Genomic DNA, 19553 nt, shown 5'->3' with positions numbered 1-19553 from the left:
CATCGCCAACGACATCCCGTATTCCCAAGCGGTCACCCTTCCAAGTACTAACGGGACTCGACGTAACTTAACTTCTGGGAGCTGACGAGACCAGGTGCGTTCTACGTGATATGGCCGTTGACATTCAAAAATGAAAATTTACCCTCCCAGTCCCAATGGATGAATAGAAAATCACTTCAAAGTGATAGAAATGTTTGTTCATTGAATTTGGACTGGTAACCATCGCGATTAAAAAACGCGATAAACTTTGAAAAACTCTCAATGGAATTGATCCAGAATCATTCTTATAGATGAATTTAACCTATCTCTAAGGCATTGAAATGTTTTATCTACGAATTTGGACTGGTAACCATCGTGATTGAAAAAAAATTTCAAGAAATTTGTTATTGAAAACAAACTATTCATCGCCAACGACATCCCGTATTCCCAAGCGGTCACCCTTCCAAGTACTAACGGGACTCGACGTAACTTAACTTCTGGGAGCTGACGAGACCAGGTGCGTTCTACGTGATATGGCCGTTGAAATTCAAAAATGAAAAATTACCCTCCCAGTCCCAATGGATGAATAGAAAATCACTTCAAAGTGATAGAATTGTTTGTTCATTTAATTTGGACTCGTAACCATCGCGAATAAAAAAGCGCGATAAACTTTGAAAAACTCGCAATGAAATTTATCCAGAATCATTCCTATAGATGAATTGAACCTATCTCTATGCCATTGGTATTTTTGATCTACGAATTTGGACTGGTAACCATCGTGATTGAAAAAAAATTTCAAGAAATTTGTTATTGAAAACAAACTATTCATCGCCAACGACATCCCGTATTCCCAAGCGGTCACCCTTCCAAGTACTAACGGGACTCGACGTAACTTAACTTCTGGGAGCTGACGAGACCAGGTGCGTTCTACGTGATATGGCCGTTGACATTCAAAAATGAAAAATTACCCTCCCAGTCCCAATGGATGAATAGAAAATCACTTCAAAGTGATAGAAATGTTTGTTCATTGAATTTGGACTCGTAACCATCGCGAATAAAAAAGCGCGATAAACTTTGAAAAACTCGCAATGAAATTTATCCAGAATCATTCCTATAGATGAATTGAACCTATCTCTATGCCATTGATATTTTTGATCTACGAATTTGGACTGGTAACCATCGTGATTGAAAAAAAATTTCAAGAAATTTGTTATTGAAAACAAACTATTCATCGCCAACGACATCCCGTATTCCCAAGCGGTCACCCTTCCAAGTACTAACGGGACTCGACGTAACTTAACTTCTGGGAGCTGACGAGACCAGGTGCGTTCTACGTGATATGGCCGTTGACATTCAAAAATGAAAATTTACCCTCCCAGTCCCAATGGATGAATAGAAAATCACTTCAAAGTGATAGAAATGTTTGTTCATTGAATTTGACTGGTAACCATCGCGATTAAAAAACGCGATAAACTTTGAAAAACTCTCAATGGAATTGATCCAGAATCATTCTTATAGATGAATTTAACCTATCTCTAAGGCATTGAAATGTTTTATCTACGAATTTGGACTGGTAACCATCGTGATTGAAAAAAAAATTTCAAGAAATTTGTTATTGAAAACAAACTATTCATCGCCAACGACATCCCGTATTCCCAAGCGGTCACCCTTCCAAGTACTAACGGGACTCGACGTAACTTAACTTCTGGGAGCTAACGAGACCAGGTGCGTTCTACGTGATATGGCCGTTGACATTCAAAAATGAAAATTTACCCTCCCAGTCCCAATGGATGAATAGAAAATCACTTCAAAGTGATAGAAATGTTTGTTCATTTAATTTGGACTCGTAACCATCGCGAATAAAAAAGCGCGATAAACTTTGAAAAACTCACAATGAAATTTATCCAGAATCATTCCTATAGATGAATTGAACCTATCTCTATGCCATTGATATTTTTGATCTACGAATTTGGACTGGTAACCATCGCGATTAAAAAACGGGATAAACTTTGAAAAACTCTCAATGGAATTGATCCAGAATCATTCTTATAGATGAATTTAACCTATCTCTAAGGCATTGAAATGTTTTATCTACGAATTTGGACTGGTAACCATCGTGATTGAAAAAAAAATTTCAAGAAATTTGTTATTGAAAACAAACTATTCATCGCCAACGACATCCCGTATTCCCAAGCGGTCACCCTTCCAAGTACTAACGGGACTCGACGTAACTTAACTTCTGGGAGCTGACGAGACCAGGTGCGTTCTACGTGATATGGCCGTTGACATTCAAAAATGAAAATTTACCCTCCCAGTCCCAATGGATGAATAGAAAATCACTTCAAAGTGATAGAAATGTTTGTTCATTGAATTTGGACTGGTAACCATCGCGATTAAAAAACGCGATAAACTTTGAAAAACTATCAATGGAATTGATCCAGAATCATTCTTATAGATGAATTTAACCTATCTCTAAGGCATTGAAATGTTTTATCTACGAATTTGGACTGGTAACCATCGTGATTGAAAAAAAAAATTCAAGAAATTTGTTATTGAAAACAAACTATTCATCGCCAACGACATCCCGTATTCCCAAGCGGTCACCCTTCCAAGTACTAACGGGACTCGACGTAACTTAACTTCTGGGAGCTGACGAGACCAGGTGCGTTCTACGTGATATGGCCGTTGACATTCAAAAATGAAAATTTACCCTCCCAGTCCCAATGGATGAATAGAAAATCACTTCAAAGTGATAGAAATGTTTGTTCATTTAATTTGGACTCGTAACCATCGCGAATAAAAAAGCGCGATAAACTTTGAAAAACTCGCAATGAAATTTATCCAGAATCATTCCTATAGATGAATTGAACCTATCTCTATGCCATTGATATTTTTGATCTACGAATTTGGACTGGTAACCATCGCGATTAAAAAACGGGATAAACTTTGAAAAACTCTCAATGGAATTGATCCAGAATCATTCTTATAGATGAATTTAACCTATCTCTAAGGCATTGAAATGTTTTATCTACGAATTTGGACTGGTAACGATCGTGATTGAAAAAAAAATTTCAAGAAATTTGTTATTGAAAACAAACTATTCATCGCCAACGACATCCCGTATTCCCAAGCGGTCACCCTTCCAAGTACTAACGGGACTCGACGTAACTTAACTTCTGGGAGCTGACGAGACCAGGTGCGTTCTACGTGATATGGCCGTTGACATTCAAAAATGAAAAATTACCCTCCCAGTCCCAATGGATGAATAGAAAATCACTTCAAAGTGATAGAAATGTTTGTTCATTGAATTTGGACTCGTAACCATCGCGAATAAAAAAGCGCGATAAACTTTGAAAAACTCGCAATGAAATTTATCCAGAATCATTCCTATAGATGAATTGAACCTATCTCTATGCCATTGATATTTTTGATCTACGAATTTGGACTGGTAACCATCGTGATTGAAAAAAAATTTCAAGAAATTTGTTATTGAAAACAAAATATTCATCGCCAACGACATCCCGTATTCCCAAGCGGTCACCCTTGTAAGTACTAACGGGACTCGACGTAACTTAACTTCTGGGAGCTGACGAGACCAGGTGCGTTCTACGTGATATGGCCGTTGACATTCAAAAATGAAAAATTACCCTCCCAGTCCCAATGGATGAATAAGAAAATCACTTCAAAGTGATAGAAATATTTGTTCATTGAATTTGGACTCGTAACCATCGCGAATAAAAAAGCGCGATAAACTTTGAAAAACTCGCAATGAAATTTATCCAGAATCATTCAAATAGATGAATTGAACCTATCTCTATGCCATTGATATTTTTGATCTACGAATTTGGACTGGTAACCATCGCGATTAAAAAACGCGATAAACTTTGAAAAACTCTCAATTAAAATTGATCCAGAATCATTCTTATAGATGAATTTAACCTATCTCTAAGGCATTGAAATGTTTTATCTACGAATTTGGACTGGTAACCATCGTGATTGAAAAAAAAATTTCAAGAAATTTGTTATTGAAAACAAACTATTCATCGCCAACGACATCCCGTATTCCCAAGCGGTCACCCTTCCAAGTACTAACGGGACTCGACGTAACTTATCTTCTGGGAGCTGACGAGACCATGTGCGTTCTACGTGATATGGCCGTTGACATTCAAAGATGAAAATTTACCCTCCCAGTCCCAATGGATGAATAGAAAATCACTTCAAAGTGATAGAAATGTTTGTTCATTGAATTTGGACTCGTAACCATCGCGAATAAAAAAGCGCGATAAACTTTGAAAAACTCGCAATGAAATTTATCCAGAATCATTCAAATAGATGAATTGAACCTATCTCTATGCCATTGATATTTTTGATCTACGAATTTGGACTGGTAACCATCGTGATTGAAAAAAAATTTCAAGAAATTTGTTATTGAAAACAAAATATTCATCGCCAACGACATCCCGTATTCCCAAGCGGTCACCCTTGTAAGTACTAACGGGACTCGACGTAACTTAACTTCTGGGAGCTGACGAGACCAGGTGCGTTCTACGTGATATGGCCGTTGACATTCAAAAATGAAAAATTACCCTCCCAGTCCCAATGGATGAATAAGAAAATCACTTCAAAGTGATAGAAATATTTGTTCATTGAATTTGGACTCGTAACCATCGCGAATAAAAAAGCGCGATAAACTTTGAAAAACTCGCAATGAAATTTATCCAGAATCATTCAAATAGATGAATTGAACCTATCTCTATGCCATTGATATTTTTGATCTACGAATTTGGACTGGTAACCATCGCGATTAAAAAACGCGATAAACTTTGAAAAACTCTCAATGGAATTGATCCAGAATCATTCTTATAGATGAATTGAACCTATCTCTAAGGCATTGAAATGTTTTATCTACGAATTTGGACTGGTAACGATCGTGATTGAAAAAAAAATTTCAAGAAATTTGTTATTGAAAACAAACTATTCATCGCCAACGACATCCCGTATTCCCAAGCGGTCACCCTTCCAAGTACTAACGGGACTCGACGTAACTTAACTTCTGGGAGCTGACGAGACCAGGTGCGTTCTACGTGATATGGCCGTTGACATTCAAAAATGAAAAATTACCCTCCCAGTCCCAATGGATGAATAGAAAATCACTTCAAAGTGATAGAAATGTTTGTTCATTGAATTTGGACTCGTAACCATCGCGAATAAAAAAGCGCGATAAACTTTGAAAAACTCGCAATGAAATTTATCCAGAATCATTCCTATAGATGAATTGAACCTATCTCTATGCCATTGATATTTTTGATCTACGAATTTGGACTGGTAACCATCGCGATTAAAAAACGGGATAAACTTTGAAAAACTCTCAATGGAATTGATCCAGAATCATTCTTATAGATGAATTTAACCTATCTCTAAGGCATTGAAATGTTTTATCTACGAATTTGGACTGGTAACGATCGTGATTGAAAAAAAAATTTCAAGAAATTTGTTATTGAAAACAAACTATTCATCGCCAACGACATCCCGTATTCCCAAGCGGTCACCCTTCCAAGTACTAACGGGACTCGACGTAACTTAACTTCTGGGAGCTGACGAGACCAGGTGCGTTCTACGTGATATGGCCGTTGACATTCAAAAATGAAAAATTACCCTCCCAGTCCCAATGGATGAATAGAAAATCACTTCAAAGTGATAGAAATGTTTGTTCATTGAATTTGGACTCGTAACCATCGCGAATAAAAAAGCGCGATAAACTTTGAAAAACTCGCAATGAAATTTATCCAGAATCATTCAAATAGATGAATTGAACCTATCTCTATGCCATTGATATTTTTGATCTACGAATTTGGACTGGTAACCATCGTGATTGAAAAAAAATTTCAAGAAATTTGTTATTGAAAACAAAATATTCATCGCCAACGACATCCCGTATTCCCAAGCGGTCACCCTTGTAAGTACTAACGGGACTCGACGTAACTTAACTTCTGGGAGCTGACGAGACCAGGTGCGTTCTACGTGATATGGCCGTTGACATTCAAAAATGAAAAATTACCCTCCCAGTCCCAATGGATGAATAAGAAAATCACTTCAAAGTGATAGAAATATTTGTTCATTGAATTTGGACTCGTAACCATCGCGAATAAAAAAGCGCGATAAACTTTGAAAAACTCGCAATGAAATTTATCCAGAATCATTCAAATAGATGAATTGAACCTATCTCTATGCCATTGATATTTTTGATCTACGAATTTGGACTGGTAACCATCGTGATTGAAAAAAAATTTCAAGAAATTTGTTATTGAAAACAAAATATTCATCGCCAACGACATCCCGTATTCCCAAGCGGTCACCCTTGTAAGTACTAACGGGACTCGACGTAACTTAACTTCTGGGAGCTGACGAGACCAGGTGCGTTCTACGTGATATGGCCGTTGACATTCAAAAATGAAAAATTACCCTCCCAGTCCCAATGGATGAATAAGAAAATCACTTCAAAGTGATAGAAATATTTGTTCATTGAATTTGGACTCGTAACCATCGCGAATAAAAAAGCGCGATAAACTTTGAAAAACTCGCAATGAAATTTATCCAGAATCATTCAAATAGATGAATTGAACCTATCTCTATGCCATTGATATTTTTGATCTACGAATTTGGACTGGTAACCATCGCGATTAAAAAACGCGATAAACTTTGAAAAACTCTCAATGGAATTGATCCAGAATCATTCTTATAGATGAATTGAACCTATCTCTAAGGCATTGAAATGTTTTATCTACGAATTTGGACTGGTAACGATCGTGATTGAAAAAAAAATTTCAAGAAATTTGTTATTGAAAACAAACTATTCATCGCCAACGACATCCCGTATTCCCAAGCGGTCACCCTTCCAAGTACTAACGGGACTCGACGTAACTTAACTTCTGGGAGCTGACGAGACCATGTGCGTTCTACGTGATATGGCCGTTGACATTCAAAAATGAAAAATTACCCTCCCAGTCCCAATGGATGAATAGAAAATCACTTCAAAGTGATAGAAATGTTTGTTCATTGAATTTGGACTCGTAACCATCGCGAATAAAAAAGCGCGATAAACTTTGAAAAACTCGCAATGAAATTTATCCAGAATCATTCAAATAGATGAATTGAACCTATCTCTATGCCATTGATATTTTTGATCTACGAATTTGGACTGGTAACCATCGTGATTGAAAAAAAATTTCAAGAAATTTGTTATTGAAAACAAAATATTCATCGCCAACGACATCCCGTATTCCCAAGCGGTCACCCTTGTAAGTACTAACGGGACTCGACGTAACTTAACTTCTGGGAGCTGACGAGACCAGGTGCGTTCTACGTGATATGGCCGTTGACATTCAAAAATGAAAAATTACCCTCCCAGTCCCAATGGATGAATAAGAAAATCACTTCAAAGTGATAGAAATATTTGTTCATTGAATTTGGACTCGTAACCATCGCGAATAAAAAAGCGCGATAAACTTTGAAAAACTCGCAATGAAATTTATCCAGAATCATTCAAATAGATGAATTGAACCTATCTCTATGCCATTGATATTTTTGATCTACGAATTTGGACTGGTAACCATCGCGATTAAAAAACGCGATAAACTTTGAAAAACTCTCAATGGAATTGATCCAGAATCATTCTTATAGATGAATTGAACCTATCTCTAAGGCATTGAAATGTTTTATCTACGAATTTGGACTGGTAACGATCGTGATTGAAAAAAAAATTTCAAGAAATTTGTTATTGAAAACAAACTATTCATCGCCAACGACATCCCGTATTCCCAAGCGGTCACCCTTCCAAGTACTAACGGGACTCGACGTAACTTAACTTCTGGGAGCTGACGAGACCAGGTGCGTTCTACGTGATATGGCCGTTGACATTCAAAAATGAAAAATTACCCTCCCAGTCCCAATGGATGAATAGAAAATCACTTCAAAGTGATAGAAATGTTTGTTCATTGAATTTGGACTCGTAACCATCGCGAATAAAAAAGCGCGATAAACTTTGAAAAACTCGCAATGAAATTTATCCAGAATCATTCCTATAGATGAATTGAACCTATCTCTATGCCATTGATATTTTTGATCTACGAATTTGGACTGGTAACCATCGTGATTGAAAAAAAATTTCAAGAAATTTGTTATTGAAAACAAACTATTCATCGCCAACGACATCCCGTATTCCCAAGCGGTCACCCTTCCAAGTACTAACGGGACTCGACTTAACTTAACTTCTGGGAGCTGACGAGACCAGGTGCGTTCTACGTGATGTGGCCGTTGACATTCAAAAATGAAAATTTACCCTCCCAGTCCCAATGGATGAATAGAAAATCCCTACAAAGTGATAGAAATGTTTTTTAATTTAATTTGGACTCGTAACCATCGCGAATAAAAAAGCGCGATAAACTTTGAAAAACTCGCAATGAAATTTATCCAGAATCATTCCTATAGATGAATTGAACCTATGTCTATGCCATTGATATTTTTGATCTACGAATTTGGACTGGTAACCATCGCGATTAAAAAACGGGATAAACTTTGAAAAACTCTCAATGGAATTGATCCAGAATCATTCTTATAGATGAATTTAACCTATCTCTAAGGCATTGAAATGTTTTATCTACGAATTTGGACTGGTAACCATCGTGATTGAAAAAAAAATTTCAAGAAATTTGTTATTGAAAACAAACTATTCATCGCCAACGACATCCCGTATTCCCAAGCGGTCACCCTTCCAAGTACTAACGGGACTCGACGTAACTTAACTTCTGGGAGCTGACGAGACCAGGTGCGTTCTACGTGATATGGCCGTTGACATTCAAAAATGAAAAATTACCCTCCCAGTCCCAATGGATGAATAAGAAAATCACTTCAAAGTGATAGAAATATTTGTTCATTGAATTTGGACTCGTAACCATCGCGAATAAAAAAGCGCGATAAACTTTGAAAAACTCGCAATGAAATTTATCCAGAATCATTCAAATAGATGAATTGAACCTATCTCTATGCCATTGATATTTTTGATCTACGAATTTGGACTGGTAACCATCGCGATTAAAAAACGCGATAAACTTTGAAAAACTCTCAATTAAAATTGATCCAGAATCATTCTTATAGATGAATTTAACCTATCTCTAAGGCATTGAAATGTTTTATCTACGAATTTGGACTGGTAACCATCGTGATTGAAAAAAAATTTCAAGAAATTTGTTATTGAAAACAAAATATTCATCGCCAACGACATCCCGTATTCCCAAGCGGTCACCCTTGTAAGTACTAACGGGACTCGACGTAACTTAACTTCTGGGAGCTGACGAGACCAGGTGCGTTCTACGTGATATGGCCGTTGACATTCAAAAATGAAAAATTACCCTCCCAGTCCCAATGGATGAATAAGAAAATCACTTCAAAGTGATAGAAATATTTGTTCATTGAATTTGGACTCGTAACCATCGCGAATAAAAAAGCGCGATAAACTTTGAAAAACTCGCAATGAAATTTATCCAGAATCATTCAAATAGATGAATTGAACCTATCTCTATGCCATTGATATTTTTGATCTACGAATTTGGACTGGTAACCATCGCGATTAAAAAACGCGATAAACTTTGAAAAACTCTCAATTAAAATTGATCCAGAATCATTCTTATAGATGAATTTAACCTATCTCTAAGGCATTGAAATGTTTTATCTACGAATTTGGACTGGTAACCATCGTGATTGAAAAAAAAATTTCAAGAAATTTGTTATTGAAAACAAACTATTCATCGCCAACGACATCCCGTATTCCCAAGCGGTCACCCTTCCAAGTACTAACGGGACTCGACGTAACTTATCTTCTGGGAGCTGACGAGACCATGTGCGTTCTACGTGATATGGCCGTTGACATTCAAAGATGAAAATTTACCCTCCCAGTCCCAATGGATGAATAGAAAATCACTTCAAAGTGATAGAAATGTTTGTTCATTGAATTTGGACTCGTAACCATCGCGAATAAAAAAGCGCGATAAACTTTGAAAAACTCGCAATGAAATTTATCCAGAATCATTCAAATAGATGAATTGAACCTATCTCTATGCCATTGATATTTTTGATCTACGAATTTGGACTGGTAACCATCGTGATTGAAAAAAAATTTCAAGAAATTTGTTATTGAAAACAAAATATTCATCGCCAACGACATCCCGTATTCCCAAGCGGTCACCCTTGTAAGTACTAACGGGACTCGACGTAACTTAACTTCTGGGAGCTGACGAGACCAGGTGCGTTCTACGTGATATGGCCGTTGACATTCAAAAATGAAAAATTACCCTCCCAGTCCCAATGGATGAATAAGAAAATCACTTCAAAGTGATAGAAATATTTGTTCATTGAATTTGGACTCGTAACCATCGCGAATAAAAAAGCGCGATAAACTTTGAAAAACTCGCAATGAAATTTATCCAGAATCATTCAAATAGATGAATTGAACCTATCTCTATGCCATTGATATTTTTGATCTACGAATTTGGACTGGTAACCATCGCGATTAAAAAACGCGATAAACTTTGAAAAACTCTCAATTAAAATTGATCCAGAATCATTCTTATAGATGAATTTAACCTATCTCTAAGGCATTGAAATGTTTTATCTACGAATTTGGACTGGTAACCATCGTGATTGAAAAAAAAATTTCAAGAAATTTGTTATTGAAAACAAACTATTCATCGCCAACGACATCCCGTATTCCCAAGCGGTCACCCTTCCAAGTACTAACGGGACTCGACGTAACTTATCTTCTGGGAGCTGACGAGACCATGTGCGTTCTACGTGATATGGCCGTTGACATTCAAAGATGAAAATTTACCCTCCCAGTCCCAATGGATGAATAGAAAATCACTTCAAAGTGATAGAAATGTTTGTTCATTGAATTTGGACTCGTAACCATCGCGAATAAAAAAGCGCGATAAACTTTGAAAAACTCGCAATGAAATTTATCCAGAATCATTCAAATAGATGAATTGAACCTATCTCTATGCCATTGATATTTTTGATCTACGAATTTGGACTGGTAACCATCGTGATTGAAAAAAAATTTCAAGAAATTTGTTATTGAAAACAAAATATTCATCGCCAACGACATCCCGTATTCCCAAGCGGTCACCCTTGTAAGTACTAACGGGACTCGACGTAACTTAACTTCTGGGAGCTGACGAGACCAGGTGCGTTCTACGTGATATGGCCGTTGACATTCAAAAATGAAAAATTACCCTCCCAGTCCCAATGGATGAATAAGAAAATCACTTCAAAGTGATAGAAATATTTGTTCATTGAATTTGGACTCGTAACCATCGCGAATAAAAAAGCGCGATAAACTTTGAAAAACTCGCAATGAAATTTATCCAGAATCATTCAAATAGATGAATTGAACCTATCTCTATGCCATTGATATTTTTGATCTACGAATTTGGACTGGTAACCATCGCGATTAAAAAACGCGATAAACTTTGAAAAACTCTCAATGGAATTGATCCAGAATCATTCTTATAGATGAATTGAACCTATCTCTAAGGCATTGAAATGTTTTATCTACGAATTTGGACTGGTAACGATCGTGATTGAAAAAAAAATTTCAAGAAATTTGTTATTGAAAACAAACTATTCATCGCCAACGACATCCCGTATTCCCAAGCGGTCACCCTTCCAAGTACTAACGGGACTCGACGTAACTTAACTTCTGGGAGCTGACGAGACCAGGTGCGTTCTACGTGATATGGCCGTTGACATTCAAAAATGAAAAATTACCCTCCCAGTCCCAATGGATGAATAGAAAATCACTTCAAAGTGATAGAAATGTTTGTTCATTGAATTTGGACTCGTAACCATCGCGAATAAAAAAGCGCGATAAACTTTGAAAAACTCGCAATGAAATTTATCCAGAATCATTCCTATAGATGAATTGAACCTATCTCTATGCCATTGATATTTTTGATCTACGAATTTGGACTGGTAACCATCGCGATTAAAAAACGGGATAAACTTTGAAAAACTCTCAATGGAATTGATCCAGAATCATTCTTATAGATGAATTTAACCTATCTCTAAGGCATTGAAATGTTTTATCTACGAATTTGGACTGGTAACGATCGTGATTGAAAAAAAAATTTCAAGAAATTTGTTATTGAAAACAAACTATTCATCGCCAACGACATCCCGTATTCCCAAGCGGTCACCCTTCCAAGTACTAACGGGACTCGACGTAACTTAACTTCTGGGAGCTGACGAGACCAGGTGCGTTCTACGTGATATGGCCGTTGACATTCAAAAATGAAAAATTACCCTCCCAGTCCCAATGGATGAATAGAAAATCACTTCAAAGTGATAGAAATGTTTGTTCATTGAATTTGGACTCGTAACCATCGCGAATAAAAAAGCGCGATAAACTTTGAAAAACTCGCAATGAAATTTATCCAGAATCATTCAAATAGATGAATTGAACCTATCTCTATGCCATTGATATTTTTGATCTACGAATTTGGACTGGTAACCATCGTGATTGAAAAAAAATTTCAAGAAATTTGTTATTGAAAACAAAATATTCATCGCCAACGACATCCCGTATTCCCAAGCGGTCACCCTTGTAAGTACTAACGGGACTCGACGTAACTTAACTTCTGGGAGCTGACGAGACCAGGTGCGTTCTACGTGATATGGCCGTTGACATTCAAAAATGAAAAATTACCCTCCCAGTCCCAATGGATGAATAAGAAAATCACTTCAAAGTGATAGAAATATTTGTTCATTGAATTTGGACTCGTAACCATCGCGAATAAAAAAGCGCGATAAACTTTGAAAAACTCGCAATGAAATTTATCCAGAATCATTCAAATAGATGAATTGAACCTATCTCTATGCCATTGATATTTTTGATCTACGAATTTGGACTGGTAACCATCGTGATTGAAAAAAAATTTCAAGAAATTTGTTATTGAAAACAAAATATTCATCGCCAACGACATCCCGTATTCCCAAGCGGTCACCCTTGTAAGTACTAACGGGACTCGACGTAACTTAACTTCTGGGAGCTGACGAGACCAGGTGCGTTCTACGTGATATGGCCGTTGACATTCAAAAATGAAAAATTACCCTCCCAGTCCCAATGGATGAATAAGAAAATCACTTCAAAGTGATAGAAATATTTGTTCATTGAATTTGGACTCGTAACCATCGCGAATAAAAAAGCGCGATAAACTTTGAAAAACTCGCAATGAAATTTATCCAGAATCATTCAAATAGATGAATTGAACCTATCTCTATGCCATTGATATTTTTGATCTACGAATTTGGACTGGTAACCATCGCGATTAAAAAACGCGATAAACTTTGAAAAACTCTCAATGGAATTGATCCAGAATCATTCTTATAGATGAATTGAACCTATCTCTAAGGCATTGAAATGTTTTATCTACGAATTTGGACTGGTAACGATCGTGATTGAAAAAAAAATTTCAAGAAATTTGTTATTGAAAACAAACTATTCATCGCCAACGACATCCCGTATTCCCAAGCGGTCACCCTTCCAAGTACTAACGGGACTCGACGTAACTTAACTTCTGGGAGCTGACGAGACCATGTGCGTTCTACGTGATATGGCCGTTGACATTCAAAAATGAAAAATTACCCTCCCAGTCCCAATGGATGAATAGAAAATCACTTCAAAGTGATAGAAATGTTTGTTCATTGAATTTGGACTCGTAACCATCGCGAATAAAAAAGCGCGATAAACTTTGAAAAACTCGCAATGAAATTTATCCAGAATCATTCAAATAGATGAATTGAACCTATCTCTATGCCATTGATATTTTTGATCTACGAATTTGGACTGGTAACCATCGTGATTGAAAAAAAATTTCAAGAAATTTGTTATTGAAAACAAAATATTCATCGCCAACGACATCCCGTATTCCCAAGCGGTCACCCTTGTAAGTACTAACGGGACTCGACGTAACTTAACTTCTGGGAGCTGACGAGACCAGGTGCGTTCTACGTGATATGGCCGTTGACATTCAAAAATGAAAAATTACCCTCCCAGTCCCAATGGATGAATAAGAAAATCACTTCAAAGTGATAGAAATATTTGTTCATTGAATTTGGACTCGTAACCATCGCGAATAAAAAAGCGCGATAAACTTTGAAAAACTCGCAATGAAATTTATCCAGAATCATTCAAATAGATGAATTGAACCTATCTCTATGCCATTGATATTTTTGATCTACGAATTTGGACTGGTAACCATCGCGATTAAAAAACGCGATAAACTTTGAAAAACTCTCAATGGAATTGATCCAGAATCATTCTTATAGATGAATTGAACCTATCTCTAAGGCATTGAAATGTTTTATCTACGAATTTGGACTGGTAACGATCGTGATTGAAAAAAAAATTTCAAGAAATTTGTTATTGAAAACAAACTATTCATCGCCAACGACATCCCGTATTCCCAAGCGGTCACCCTTCCAAGTACTAACGGGACTCGACGTAACTTAACTTCTGGGAGCTGACGAGACCAGGTGCGTTCTACGTGATATGGCCGTTGACATTCAAAAATGAAAAATTACCCTCCCAGTCCCAATGGATGAATAGAAAATCACTTCAAAGTGATAGAAATGTTTGTTCATTGAATTTGGACTCGTAACCATCGCGAATAAAAAAGCGCGATAAACTTTGAAAAACTCGCAATGAAATTTATCCAGAATCATTCCTATAGATGAATTGAACCTATCTCTATGCCATTGATATTTTTGATCTACGAATTTGGACTGGTAACCATCGTGATTGAAAAAAAATTTCAAGAAATTTGTTATTGAAAACAAACTATTCATCGCCAACGACATCCCGTATTCCCAAGCGGTCACCCTTCCAAGTACTAACGGGACTCGACTTAACTTAACTTCTGGGAGCTGACGAGACCAGGTGCGTTCTACGTGATGTGGCCGTTGACATTCAAAAATGAAAATTTACCCTCCCAGTCCCAATGGATGAATAGAAAATCCCTACAAAGTGATAGAAATGTTTTTTAATTTAATTTGGACTCGTAACCATCGCGAATAAAAAAGCGCGATAAACTTTGAAAAACTCGCAATGAAATTTATCCAGAATCATTCCTATAGATGAATTGAACCTATGTCTATGCCATTGATATTTTTGATCTACGAATTTGGACTGGTAACCATCGCGATTAAAAAACGGGATAAACTTTGAAAAACTCTCAATGGAATTGATCCAGAATCATTCTTATAGATGAATTTAACCTATCTCTAAGGCATTGAAATGTTTTATCTACGAATTTGGACTGGTAACCATCGTGATTGAAAAAAAAATTTCAAGAAATTTGTTATTGAAAACAAACTATTCATCGCCAACGACATCCCGTATTCCCAAGCGGTCACCCTTCCAAGTACTAACGGGACTCGACGTAACTTAACTTCTGGGAGCTGACGAGACCAGGTGCGTTCTACGTGATATGGCCGTTGACATTCAAAAATGAAAAATTACCCTCCCAGTCCCAATGGATGAATAAGAAAATCACTTCAAAGTGATAGAAATATTTGTTCATTGAATTTGGACTCGTAACCATCGCGAATAAAAAAGCGCGATAAACTTTGAAAAACTCGCAATGAAATTTATCCAGAATCATTCAAATAGATGAATTGAACCTATCTCTATGCCATTGATATTTTTGATCTACGAATTTGGACTGGTAACCATCGCGATTAAAAAACGCGATAAACTTTGAAAAACTCTCAATTAAAATTGATCCAGAATCATTCTTATAGATGAATTTAACCTATCTCTAAGGCATTGAAATGTTTTATCTACGAATTTGGACTGGTAACCATCGTGATTGAAAAAAAATTTCAAGAAATTTGTTATTGAAAACAAAATATTCATCGCCAACGACATCCCGTATTCCCAAGCGGTCACCCTTGTAAGTACTAACGGGACTCGACGTAACTTAACTTCTGGGAGCTGACGAGACCAGGTGCGTTCTACGTGATATGGCCGTTGACATTCAAAAATGAAAAATTACCCTCCCAGTCCCAATGGATGAATAAGAAAATCACTTCAAAGTGATAGAAATATTTGTTCATTGAATTTGGACTCGTAACCATCGCGAATAAAAAAGCGCGATAAACTTTGAAAAACTCGCAATGAAATTTATCCAGAATCATTCAAATAGATGAATTGAACCTATCTCTATGCCATTGATATTTTTGATCTACGAATTTGGACTGGTAACCATCGCGATTAAAAAACGCGATAAACTTTGAAAAACTCTCAATTAAAATTGATCCAGAATCATTCTTATAGATGAATTTAACCTATCTCTAAGGCATTGAAATGTTTTATCTACGAATTTGGACTGGTAACCATCGTGATTGAAAAAAAAATTTCAAGAAATTTGTTATTGAAAACAAACTATTCATCGCCAACGACATCCCGTATTCCCAAGCGGTCACCCTTCCAAGTACTAACGGGACTCGACGTAACTTATCTTCTGGGAGCTGACGAGACCATGTGCGTTCTACGTGATATGGCCGTTGACATTCAAAGATGAAAATTTACCCTCCCAGTCCCAATGGATGAATAGAAAATCACTTCAAAGTGATAGAAATGTTTGTTCATTGAATTTGGACTCGTAACCATCGCGAATAAAAAAGCGCGATAAACTTTGAAAAACTCGCAATGAAATTTATCCAGAATCATTCAAATAGATGAATTGAACCTATCTCTATGCCATTGATATTTTTGATCTACGAATTTGGACTGGTAACCATCGTGATTGAAAAAAAATTTCAAGAAATTTGTTATTGAAAACAAAATATTCATCGCCAACGACATCCCGTATTCCCAAGCGGTCACCCTTGTAAGTACTAACGGGACTCGACGTAACTTAACTTCTGGGAGCTGACGAGACCAGGTGCGTTCTACGTGATATGGCCGTTGACATTCAAAAATGAAAAATTACCCTCCCAGTCCCAATGGATGAATAAGAAAATCACTTCAAAGTGATAGAAATATTTGTTCATTGAATTTGGACTCGTAACCATCGCGAATAAAAAAGCGCGATAAACTTTGAAAAACTCGCAATGAAATTTATCCAGAATCATTCAAATAGATGAATTGAACCTATCTCTATGCCATTGATATTTTTGATCTACGAATTTGGACTGGTAACCATCGCGATTAAAAAACGCGATAAACTTTGAAAAACTCTCAATGGAATTGATCCAGAATCATTCTTATAGATGAATTGAACCTATCTCTAAGGCATTGAAATGTTTTATCTACGAATTTGGACTGGTAACGATCGTGATTGAAAAAAAAATTTCAAGAAATTTGTTATTGAAAACAAACTATTCATCGCCAACGACATCCCGTATTCCCAAGCGGTCACCCTTCCAAGTACTAACGGGACTCGACGTAACTTAACTTCTGGGAGCTGACGAGACCAGGTGCGTTCTACGTGATATGGCCGTTGACATTCAAAAATGAAAAATTACCCTCCCAGTCCCAATGGATGAATAGAAAATCACTTCAAAGTGATAGAAATGTTTGTTCATTGAATTTGGACTCGTAACCATCGCGAATAAAAAAGCGCGATAAACTTTGAAAAACTCGCAATGAAATTTATCCAGAATCATTCCTATAGATGAATTGAACCTATCTCTATGCCATTGATATTTTTGATCTACGAATTTGGACTGGTAACCATCGTGATTGAAAAAAAATTTCAAGAAATTTGTTATTGAAAACAAACTATTCATCGCCAACGACATCCCGTATTCCCAAGCGGTCACCCTTCCAAGTACTAACGGGACTCGACTTAACTTAACTTCTGGGAGCTGACGAGACCAGGTGCGTTCTACGTGATGTGGCCGTTGACATTCAAAAATGAAAATTTACCCTCCCAGTCCCAATGGATGAATAGAAAATCCCTACAAAGTGATAGAAATGTTTTTTAATTTAATTTGGACTCGTAACCATCGCGAATAAAAAAGCGCGATAAACTTTGAAAAACTCGCAATGAAATTTATCCAGAATCATTCCTATAGATGAATTGAACCTATGTCTATGCCATTGATATTTTTGATCTACGAATTTGGACTGGTAACCATCGCGATTAAAAAACGGGATAAACTTTGAAAAACTCTCAATGGAATTGATCCAGAATCATTCTTATAGATGAATTTAACCTATCTCTAAGGCATTGAAATGTTTTATCTACGAATTTGGACTGGTAACCATCGTGATTGAAAAAAAAATTTCAAGAAATTTGTTATTGAAAACAAACTATTCATCGCCAACGACATCCCGTATTCCCAAGCGGTCACCCTTCCAAGTACTAACGGGACTCGACGTAACTTATCTTCTGGGAGCTGACGAGACCATGTGCGTTCTACGTGATATGGCCGTTGACATTCAAAGATGAAAATTTACCCTCCCAGTCCCAATGGATGAATAGAAAATCACTTCAAAGTGATAGAAATGTTTGTTCATTGAATTTGGACTCGTAACCATCGCGAATAAAAAAGCGCGATAAACTTTGAAAAACTCGCAATGAAATTTATCCAGAATCATTCAAATAGATGAATTGAACCTATCTCTATGCCATTGATATTTTTGATCTACGAATTTGGACTGGTAACCATCGTGATTGAAAAAAAATTTCAAGAAATTTGTTATTGAAAACAAAATATTCATCGCCAACGACATCCCGTATTCCCAAGCGGTCACCCTTGTAAGTACTAACGGGACTCGACGTAACTTAACTTCTGGGAGCTGACGAGACCAGGTGCGTTCTACGTGATATGGCCGTTGACATTCAAAAATGAAAAATTACCCTCCCAGTCCCAATGGATGAATAAGAAAATCACTTCAAAGTGATAGAAATATTTGTTCATTGAATTTGGACTCGTAACCATCGCGAATAAAAAAGCGCGATAAACTTTGAAAAACTCGCAATGAAATTTATCCAGAATCATTCAAATAGATGAATTGAACCTATCTCTATGCCATTGATATTTTTGATCTACGAATTTGGACTGGTAACCATCGCGATTAAAAAACGCGATAAACTTTGAAAAACTCTCAATGGAATTGATCCAGAATCATTCTTATAGATGAATTGAACCTATCTCTAAGGCATTGAAATGTTTTATCTACGAATTTGGACTGGTAACGATCGTGATTGAAAAAAAAATTTCAAGAAATTTGTTATTGAAAACAAACTATTCATCGCCAACGACATCCCGTATTCCCAAGCGGTCACCCTTCCAAGTACTAACGGGACTCGACGTAACTTAACTTCTGGGAGCTGACGAGACCAGGTGCGTTCTACGTGATATGGCCGTTGACATTCAAAAATGAAAAATTACCCTCCCAGTCCCAATGGATGAATAGAAAATCACTTCAAAGTGATAGAAATGTTTGTTCATTGAATTTGGACTCGTAACCATCGCGAATAAAAAAGCGCGATAAACTTTGAAAAACTCGC

At 36.7% G+C, this 19553-nt stretch overlaps 42 pseudogenes; all 42 read right to left on the bottom strand.

Annotated features, from left to right (window-relative positions):
- Positions 1–3: 3 nt before the first annotated feature.
- On the bottom strand, positions 4–122 carry LOC124332960 (annotated as a pseudogene).
- Positions 123–405: 283 nt separating this feature from the next.
- Positions 406–524, bottom strand: LOC124334078 (annotated as a pseudogene).
- A 284-nt stretch (positions 525–808) lies between these two features.
- Positions 809–927, bottom strand: LOC124332948 (annotated as a pseudogene).
- Positions 928–1211: 284 nt separating this feature from the next.
- Positions 1212–1330, bottom strand: LOC124332936 (annotated as a pseudogene).
- Positions 1331–1613: 283 nt separating this feature from the next.
- Positions 1614–1732, bottom strand: LOC124333575 (annotated as a pseudogene).
- A 415-nt stretch (positions 1733–2147) lies between these two features.
- LOC124332925 lies at positions 2148–2266 on the bottom strand (annotated as a pseudogene).
- Positions 2267–2550: 284 nt separating this feature from the next.
- Positions 2551–2669, bottom strand: LOC124332913 (annotated as a pseudogene).
- A 415-nt stretch (positions 2670–3084) lies between these two features.
- Positions 3085–3203, bottom strand: LOC124332902 (annotated as a pseudogene).
- Positions 3204–3487: 284 nt separating this feature from the next.
- On the bottom strand, positions 3488–3606 carry LOC124334975 (annotated as a pseudogene).
- Positions 3607–4023: 417 nt separating this feature from the next.
- On the bottom strand, positions 4024–4142 carry LOC124329827 (annotated as a pseudogene).
- Positions 4143–4426: 284 nt separating this feature from the next.
- LOC124334974 lies at positions 4427–4545 on the bottom strand (annotated as a pseudogene).
- A 416-nt stretch (positions 4546–4961) lies between these two features.
- LOC124332890 lies at positions 4962–5080 on the bottom strand (annotated as a pseudogene).
- Positions 5081–5495: 415 nt separating this feature from the next.
- LOC124332879 lies at positions 5496–5614 on the bottom strand (annotated as a pseudogene).
- Positions 5615–5898: 284 nt separating this feature from the next.
- LOC124334972 lies at positions 5899–6017 on the bottom strand (annotated as a pseudogene).
- A 285-nt stretch (positions 6018–6302) lies between these two features.
- Positions 6303–6421, bottom strand: LOC124334971 (annotated as a pseudogene).
- Positions 6422–6837: 416 nt separating this feature from the next.
- Positions 6838–6956, bottom strand: LOC124335128 (annotated as a pseudogene).
- A 284-nt stretch (positions 6957–7240) lies between these two features.
- LOC124334970 lies at positions 7241–7359 on the bottom strand (annotated as a pseudogene).
- A 416-nt stretch (positions 7360–7775) lies between these two features.
- LOC124332866 lies at positions 7776–7894 on the bottom strand (annotated as a pseudogene).
- Positions 7895–8178: 284 nt separating this feature from the next.
- On the bottom strand, positions 8179–8297 carry LOC124329581 (annotated as a pseudogene).
- Positions 8298–8712: 415 nt separating this feature from the next.
- Positions 8713–8831, bottom strand: LOC124332855 (annotated as a pseudogene).
- A 416-nt stretch (positions 8832–9247) lies between these two features.
- Positions 9248–9366, bottom strand: LOC124334969 (annotated as a pseudogene).
- Positions 9367–9783: 417 nt separating this feature from the next.
- On the bottom strand, positions 9784–9902 carry LOC124329826 (annotated as a pseudogene).
- A 284-nt stretch (positions 9903–10186) lies between these two features.
- Positions 10187–10305, bottom strand: LOC124334967 (annotated as a pseudogene).
- A 417-nt stretch (positions 10306–10722) lies between these two features.
- Positions 10723–10841, bottom strand: LOC124329825 (annotated as a pseudogene).
- Positions 10842–11125: 284 nt separating this feature from the next.
- Positions 11126–11244, bottom strand: LOC124334966 (annotated as a pseudogene).
- A 416-nt stretch (positions 11245–11660) lies between these two features.
- LOC124332843 lies at positions 11661–11779 on the bottom strand (annotated as a pseudogene).
- A 415-nt stretch (positions 11780–12194) lies between these two features.
- On the bottom strand, positions 12195–12313 carry LOC124332832 (annotated as a pseudogene).
- Positions 12314–12597: 284 nt separating this feature from the next.
- LOC124334965 lies at positions 12598–12716 on the bottom strand (annotated as a pseudogene).
- Positions 12717–13001: 285 nt separating this feature from the next.
- Positions 13002–13120, bottom strand: LOC124334964 (annotated as a pseudogene).
- Positions 13121–13536: 416 nt separating this feature from the next.
- On the bottom strand, positions 13537–13655 carry LOC124335127 (annotated as a pseudogene).
- A 284-nt stretch (positions 13656–13939) lies between these two features.
- Positions 13940–14058, bottom strand: LOC124334963 (annotated as a pseudogene).
- A 416-nt stretch (positions 14059–14474) lies between these two features.
- LOC124332821 lies at positions 14475–14593 on the bottom strand (annotated as a pseudogene).
- Positions 14594–14877: 284 nt separating this feature from the next.
- Positions 14878–14996, bottom strand: LOC124329580 (annotated as a pseudogene).
- A 415-nt stretch (positions 14997–15411) lies between these two features.
- On the bottom strand, positions 15412–15530 carry LOC124332808 (annotated as a pseudogene).
- Positions 15531–15946: 416 nt separating this feature from the next.
- On the bottom strand, positions 15947–16065 carry LOC124334961 (annotated as a pseudogene).
- A 417-nt stretch (positions 16066–16482) lies between these two features.
- Positions 16483–16601, bottom strand: LOC124329824 (annotated as a pseudogene).
- Positions 16602–16885: 284 nt separating this feature from the next.
- On the bottom strand, positions 16886–17004 carry LOC124334960 (annotated as a pseudogene).
- Positions 17005–17420: 416 nt separating this feature from the next.
- LOC124332797 lies at positions 17421–17539 on the bottom strand (annotated as a pseudogene).
- A 284-nt stretch (positions 17540–17823) lies between these two features.
- LOC124329579 lies at positions 17824–17942 on the bottom strand (annotated as a pseudogene).
- Positions 17943–18357: 415 nt separating this feature from the next.
- On the bottom strand, positions 18358–18476 carry LOC124329823 (annotated as a pseudogene).
- A 284-nt stretch (positions 18477–18760) lies between these two features.
- Positions 18761–18879, bottom strand: LOC124334959 (annotated as a pseudogene).
- A 416-nt stretch (positions 18880–19295) lies between these two features.
- Positions 19296–19414, bottom strand: LOC124332785 (annotated as a pseudogene).
- Between the last annotated feature and the right edge of the window lie 139 nt (positions 19415–19553).

The sequence above is a fragment of the Daphnia pulicaria genome, chromosome 3, assembly GCF_021234035.1.
Source record: "Daphnia pulicaria isolate SC F1-1A chromosome 3, SC_F0-13Bv2, whole genome shotgun sequence".
NCBI lineage: Eukaryota > Metazoa > Arthropoda > Branchiopoda > Diplostraca > Daphniidae > Daphnia > Daphnia pulicaria.
Note: the sequence above shows the minus strand (reverse complement) of the source record. Positions and strands in the feature narration are given on the sequence as shown.